This window comes from Austrofundulus limnaeus, unplaced genomic scaffold (genome assembly GCF_001266775.1).
Source record: "Austrofundulus limnaeus strain Quisiro unplaced genomic scaffold, Austrofundulus_limnaeus-1.0 Scaffold182, whole genome shotgun sequence".
NCBI lineage: Eukaryota > Metazoa > Chordata > Actinopteri > Cyprinodontiformes > Rivulidae > Austrofundulus > Austrofundulus limnaeus.
Window position 1 is genome coordinate 263790 of NW_013952584.1, and position 8096 is coordinate 271885.

Here is an 8096-nt window from a genome sequence, read left to right on the forward strand (position 1 = left end):
AATAAATTTACAGCATTGCTTTAGCATCCCATCTAGTGTGGCACCCCTATGCATTGCATACAGTGCATAGCCCCTTTTTGCACCACTGCACTGAAGTGCTCCTTCTTTGTCATCAGTTTTACTGTGGCAGTTAGGAGATGGCATGTAAAACTCAGTCCATTACAGAACTCTCTCAGTTTTCATCTTCCTCTGTACTTTTACTTATACAGTTGCATGAAAAGGTATGTGAACCCTTTTGGATTTCTGCATAAATTGGTCATTACATGTGTTCTGATCTTCWRCAAAGTTGCAARAATAGWCAAACACAGTCTGCTTAAACTWAAACCGCGCAAAAATTATATGTTTGTATGATTTTATTGAACACAGCATGTAAACATCTACGGTGAAAGGTGGAAAAAGTATGTGAACCTTTGGATTTATTAACTGGTTCACCCTCCTTTGGCAGCAATAACCTCGACCAAACGTTTCCTGCAGTTGCAGATCAGAKRTACACAATAGTCAGAAGGAATTTTCGACAATTCCTCTTCACAAAACTTTCAGTTCAGCAATATTCTTGGGTATCTGGTGTGAATTACTCTCTTGAGGTCATGCTACAGCATCTCAATTGGGTTGAAGTCAGGACTCTGACTGGGCCTTCCCTCATCCTCTTCATGACATTGACTTAATCATTAGAGCTCTCCAAAAATTAATTTTCTCCTAGCTATTGTCTGATTTTGGGGCTGATAAATGTCAACTTTGAGAAAAAGGTAGTCTTACTAGAGTCAGTTAGTGGTTCTGTGGTGTAATGGTCAACATTTTGGACTTTGAATCCAATGATCCGAGTTCAAGTCTCGGTGGAACCTTTGGAATATGACTATAAGGACTTTGCGCATGTTTATGACTATATGTTTCTGTAACTACTGATTCTTACAAAGAAGCTGAAAGGCTTCTCTGTACCCTAAATGTCTACATGACTCGACTCCAAGGCTGTCCCACGTTTTTCTTGTTCAAAAGTCACATATTTAGCAATGTTCTTCACGCTGTCTCCAACTGACTTCAGGTGCCGGCGTTTCATCAAGAATATGCCAGAAACTGTCACCTACTGTTTATCTTCCAGGGTTCCACAGTGTAGCGGTCATCATGTCTGCTTTGACGCACAGAAGGACTTGGGTTCAACCCCTAGTGGAACCACGCCAGGACAAACTATCTAAGGGCCAACTGAAAACTGCTCAGTTGTGTCAAATCAATCATTTATTTCCCGACCCTTGACTTCCATACAAACTTGTAGAAGGTTTAAATGTCTTCACCTGCTGTACATGTGACTGAAAATTCTTTGCAATATTGTACTCAAGCAAATCATGGCCTTTCTTACAACTTTCAATCTGGAAATCTTTAGGAAGTGCACAAGTGGTGCTCTACAAAATAAATAAATAAAATAAAGACCGCAATAGTAAAGCGGCAGCTTTCCTTTGACCACTCAACAGGATGACTGCACAAAACAAGAAAGTTTATTCATTGGTAAGGCTAGAAAACCTCAAAGAAAAACTTGATGGTTTACCGGAACTATTTGCAAAGTGGTTCCATGGTGTAGTGGTTATCACATCTGTTTCACACACAGAAGGTCCTAGGTCCAAATCCCAGTGGAACCTTGACTTCTGAAATGCATTCATTGTCTTAAGAAACACACTTTGAGTACTCCAAATTAGTGTAGACTACATCTTTNCAATATTTCTGACAGTTGTCTTACCTGACAGAAAACCTCCTTCCAATATTGAAGATGAAATGTGGCTGGGTCTTTCACCATGACAACTATCCCAAGCACACTGCCAGGGCAATGAAGGAGTGGCTTTGTAAGAAGCATTTCAAGGTCCTGGAGTGGCCTAGCCAGTCTCCAGATCTCACCCCCATAGAAAAMCTTTGGAGGGAGTTGAAAGTTTGTGTTGCCCAACAACAGCCCCAAAACATCACTGCTCTAGAGGAGATCTGCATGGAGGAATCCAGTTTTCACCTCCTGTATCATGACTGAGTACTCTGTGAAAAGCTGGTTGTTTGGGGTGAAGTAGTCAATGGTAGATCTTCAGGGGGGTTGTCACCAGTAGCTGATACAAAGCCAGCAAACCCTGCAACAACTTAATCCACTACTTCCCACCGCTTGGACAAGTAACCAGACACGATACTCTTGGATTCAGTTTGAGTAGACTATGTTGTTTTTGGATTAAAAACTGCTCCTTTAGGTAAAGGTRCTTTATTTGTCATCAATGCATGTCCACATGCTAGCTTGTAAATTTGCAAATGTGTGTCGACGATGGCTGACAAAATCAAATYCTGGCAAATTGTTTTGAAGTAAAAAGTATGTGTAGCCTATAAAACATTTTGTAGTTAGAAATGATCACAATTGCCATGCATGAAGCGGGCCGACTTGGCACGTCATTGAGATAAGCTGAGATTGCCATGGAAATGCCATTGTAAATGCACGACTATTGATTTTACAAAAAATTCCATTTATTTGGGTGACAATGCTCTCCATCTCCATTAATTAACACATTAACACATCTCCAGTAATTCCTCATGCCAAAATGGAACCAAAACTGGGGTCATTTGCTTCTGCACAATGTCTAGTTAAGTCAATATGTTGATTTTACATTCTCTTTGCATTTGTGGAAATCCAGGTCGGCAAACAACATGGCACAATGAACATACATGTGACAAAATTTCAAATGGATATCATCAAACTTCTGTTTACTATGCATGTTGAAGATTATAAATATACAAAGCTTTGAAAAAAATATCAATAGTTCCTGCAATTCAGTTTAGGCGAATTTTAGCATTTTTTTGTGTTTACTCCAGCTCTTATGCATCAAACATGATATAATCATAGGAATCTTATTTTCAACAAATTACCCATGAAAAGACAAAAATAAAATGGGGTGAATGGTGTCTGTCGGATGTATAGTTTAGGAGCTATGTTGATTTAAAGCTTTCATTATTCACAATAAAAATCCAGGTCGACCATTAAAGATGGTCAATAAAAACATATATGGGACAATAATTTGCTCTGGGGCCATCACAATCTATTTACTAGACACCTTAAGGAGTACAAAAAGTTAGGTTAAAAATATATCTTTCGGGTGCATGGGACACCGCCCTTCCTACTAGACTAAAACTGATGGAAATTAAATTACTGTCTAAACCCTCATGCCAACACCTACAACAAATTGCCAGAAGAATTTAAAGGGTGCAGTTTAGAATTTGATAGTTTGTGCTTAGAACCAGTGCTAATGCTAGCTTGTAAATTTGCAAATGTGTGTAGACATCCAAGATGGCTGCCAAAATTGAATCCTGGCAAATTGTTTTGAAATAAAAAATATGTGTAACCTATAAAACATTTCGTAGTTAGAAATGATCACAATTGCCATGCATGAAGCGGGYCAACTTGACACATCATCGAGAAAAGCTGAGGTTGCCATGGAAATACTATTGTAATTGCACGACTATAGATTTTACAAAGTGTTTCCACTTATTTGGATGACAATGCTTCATAAATCCTCCACTCATGTCACTACCCATCTCCATTAATTCCTCTTGCCAAAACTGAACCAAAACAGGGTCATTTGCCTCTGCACAATGTCTAGTTAGTCAATATGTTGATTTTACATTCTCTTTTTTGCATTTGTGAAAATCCAGGATGGCAACCAAAATGGCATAATAAACATACATGTGACAAAATTTCAAGTGGATATCATCAACTTGTGTTTACTATGCATGTTGAAGATTATAAATATACAAAGCTTTGAAAAAAATATCAATAGGGTGTACAGGGGAGAAGGTCCTGCAATTCAGTTTAGGCAAATTTTTAGTATTTTTTTGTGTTTACTCCAGCTATTATGCATCAAACATGACATGATCATAGGAGTCTCTTTTTCAACCATTACCCATGAAAAGACAAAAATAAAAGGGGGTGAATGGTGTCTGTCGGATGTATACTTTAGGAGCTACGTTGATTTAAATTTTTCATTTTTCACAATCGAAAATCCAGGTCAGCCATTAAAGATGGTTAATAAAAACATATATGGGACAATAATTTGCTCTGGGGCCATCACAATCTATTTACTACACACCTTAAGGATTACAAAATGTTAGGTTAAAAATATATATCTTTCAGGTGCATGGGACCCCCACCTTCCCTTCCTACTAGACTACTGGTATTGGTATAAGGCCCAATATCAAAATTTTTGCAAGTACTCATATTCGTACAAAATCCCCCGATAATTTGGAACGATACCTGTATCAATACTCAGTTTAATGTGTTAGTTTATATTTCAAGTGAAACCTTTGTCGGTTATGTGTACAGCGGGTATAATGAGTATTGAACACGTCAACAYTTTTCTCAGTAAATATATTACTAGAGGTGCTAATGAMATGAAATTTTCACCAGATGTCGGTAACAACCCAAGTGATCCATACATACAAAGAAATCAAACCATAAATGTCCAGAAATGAAGTTATTTGTAATAATGTGGAATRGCACAGGGAAAAAGTATTGAACACATGAAGAAAGGGAGGTGTAAAAAGGCATGGAAAGCCAAGACACCAGCTGAACTCTCTCAGTAATTAGAAAGCAAGCCTGCCCCTTGTCAGTGCAAATTAATATCACTTGGTTCAGTCCCAAATGATGGCCAGGTATCACACAAGAACCATCTGATGATGGGTAAAAGCAAAGAGCTCCCTCAAGATATTCACAACCTTATTGTTGCAAAGCATAATGATGGCATCGGCTACAGATGAATGTCTAAACTTCTGAAGGTTCCAGTGAGCACTGTTGGGGCCATAATTCAGAAGTGGAAAGAACATTATTTCACTATAAACCGACCATGACCAGGTGATCCTCACAAGATTTCTGACAGAGGAGTGAAAAGAATTATCAGAAGAGTTGTCCAAGAGCCAAGGACCACTTGTGGAGATCTTCAGAAAGACCTGGAATTAGCAGGKATGATTGTTTCAAAGAAAACAATAAGTAATGCACTRAACCACCATGGCCTGTATGCACGCTCACCACGCAAGACTCCACTGCTGAAGAAAAAGCATGTTGAATCTCCTTTAAAGTTTGCTGCACAACATTTAAACAAGCCTGTGAAATACTGGGAGAATATAGTCTGGTCAGATGAGACCAACATTGAACTGTTTGATGCCAGAATACACATCATGTTTGGAGGTCAAATGGCACTGCACATCAGCCCAAAAACGCCATACCAACAGTGAAGTTTGGAGGTGGGAACATCATGGTGTGGGGTTGTTTTTCAGCATATGGTTCTGACAAACTTCAAATAATTGAAGGAAGGATGAGTGGAAAAATGTACAGAGACATTATTGATAAGAAATCTGCTTCCATCTACCAGGATGATGAAGATGAAAYGTGGCTGGACATTTCAGCAAGACAATGAGCCCAAACACAAAGCCAAGTAACCTCTCAGTTGGTTTCAGAGAAAGAAACTAAAGCTGCTGGAATGKCCCAGCCAATCACCTGACCTGAATCCAATAGAAAATCTATGGAAAGAACTAAAGATCAGAGTTCATAGAAGAGGTCCACGAAACCTTCAAGATTTGAAGACTGTGTGGAAGAATGAATAACTTCATTTCTGGACATTTATGGTTGGATTTCTTTATATGTATGGATCACTTGGTTGTTACCGACATCTGGTGAAAATTTCATGTCATTAGCACCTCTAGTAATATATTTACTGAGAAAAATGTTGAYGTGTTCAATACTTATTTTACCCACTGTATAAGAAATGTATCCAAGTTGAAAGATGTTATTTGTATTTATGTTGAAATGTGTCCAAGGCATACCGTAATTAATGCTGTTTATTTAATCTGATCCAATCAGTGGGGTTGTAGGCCTATAAGGAAGGAGAGACACCTTGTTTTAAATAAAATAAATGGGTTTTTAAAGTCATTGTGTAATGTTTACATTCTTAACTCAGTAAGTACATTGTATTTGTACTCAGTATCGGCGAGTCCCAAACTGAAGTACTAATACTCATGCTTGGTTTGAGAAAAACTGATATAAAAACAATGAGATTATGGTACAGCTGGACTCCTCTTTACACTGTTCACATAATTTTTTTTATTGTGAAACCAATTTTAAAGGCATCACACTGGAATCCTGTCCATCTACAATTCTGGACAGAAGTTTTACACTTTGTAGATTTTAAAGGTTGTAGAACTCTGACATAATATTGAAGTATTCAAAGTCATAAACAAGTCTTTACTGTTCATCATTATTAAAATTAAATTGTCATGTGCCAATGGTTTTATGTTAAATGTTTTTTCATGTTACACATTTTAACACTTCCTTGTTAATAGCCAGAAAGTATATTTAAAACATTACAACCTAATAGAACATCGACACCTACTCATGACACTGATAATGTGTGTATACCCTGATAATCAAACACAGATGAGTGTTTAAGAGGACCAATAAATATCCAAACAGTTCAAGAAAGGTGCCCACTGAGACCAAACAAGGCAAACTTTATTGTGGCAAGCAGGTCATGTTGAGTGGTCCACAAGTTCTACAAACCATTAGGAGTCCGTTCTGCTGAGGTCTCTGTCGCAGAGACCCCGCTGTTAAAATAGCTTTAATGATCTGCTATTAGGACCTTCAAGTTCCCTCCTTATCAGCTGCAGGAACTGTGTGTTTCAGAGCTTTACACCTGCTTTGGGGCTGGAAATGGTAGAATTGGACTTCCTGTCAATTTCAGCTTGTAAAACTTTTTATGCTGTCAGTTTGATTTATGAGGTGAGGAAAAAATAYGTTACAGGAAGTTTTAGTAGGTCAAAGTTTATGACCGCGAGTTTACCAATTTCATGGCATGTCATCCAATACAAACTAGATAGAACAATAAAACAAGAAATAAAACATTATCGTCAGTCATTTAAGCCAACTTTCCATCAGATTCTGACTGATTCTGGTTGTCCATTTTAGTCACAAGCTCTCTGGTACAAATCATAATTAAAGCATTATGTGCTCCTTATTTTTCTCTCATAAACAAAGGCTTTGATTTGATTTTATTATAGCCTCTAACCTCAGTGGAAACGTTTGTGGGAGGAACCCAAAAAACCCCATCATTTTCAAWAAGATGAGTTTTTCCGGAACTTTGGTTTATAGCCTCCCATGAGGAAAAAAATGGCAAGCATTTTTTTGAGAGGTTATTGCTATAAGTAGGTTCTCTGTTCCTGTATGCACATCAAACATTGGGCTTTATTTAATTCTCATGCCTTGTAAAAACATAAAGAGCTCACATGCCGGGAAAGCTCAAGCAGATTCAATTAGACACGAGGGGACTGGCATGGCCTTGTCACGCAGCACAAAAACAGAACAACTCGAACACATCACCAGAGAAGATGGGTAAAACGAAGCTGGTAATGAAATGCATCAGTAGCAGCAATGAACAGTGTAACCCAATAGCCCATATATCTAGAGACCCACTTTGAAATTCCAGGTGCAGCCAGTCACTTTGCTGTTTTTAGAGCTATAGYTGGAGGCAGATAATTTAGAGTTGCCAGTCAATGTGTCAGGCTGTTCAACTACTTTTTGCTGTTTGAGAGGTCAAGGCAACATTCACCTCTTTCATGTTTAAAGTGGGACATAAATGACAACCTGTGCACAAAAAAAAAATCAGAAAAGCAGATAAAACCTTTGACGCTTTGTAAAGAAGTCCTAATTCATGAGAGGCAAATACAAAACATGGCTGGATCTGTTTAAAAATAAAAACAACGACGTAGAACAAAAAAGTACAATTTTCTTAAGCCTAAAACAAACAAACCATTACTCTTATTTAAAAAAATATATAAATAAAAAAATAATAAAACATTTTAAATCTTTKGTTTTTTAAGTTTTGTCTTGGTAATTCAAGTACTTCTTACCTAGCTGTACATTTATGATAAAAAAAATGAGCATAATACCATGACTGTGTGCACAAGAGTAGGCAGACCTTAAAGTCCACCACACTAACATGCAAATTCTGGTCCCAAGTGATGATCCTCCTGGCTTCAATTCAGAGAAACAAAGTGGGAACACAGTTCATAAGATATGTCAATAGTTTAAAGAGGTAAAC

At 37.6% G+C, this 8096-nt stretch overlaps 2 non-coding genes across 2 annotated transcripts; both read left to right on the forward strand.

Moving 5' to 3' along the window:
* The first annotated feature begins 770 nt into the window (after nucleotides 1-770).
* On the forward strand, nucleotides 771-842 carry trnaq-uug (transfer RNA glutamine (anticodon UUG)). Its single transcript has one exon. It is a non-coding gene; the product is annotated as a tRNA-Gln (tRNA).
* A 713-nt stretch (nucleotides 843-1555) lies between these two features.
* Nucleotides 1556-1628, forward strand: trnav-cac (transfer RNA valine (anticodon CAC)). The gene has a single exon. It is a non-coding gene; the product is annotated as a tRNA-Val (tRNA).
* The last annotated feature ends 6468 nt before the right edge of the window (nucleotides 1629-8096 follow it).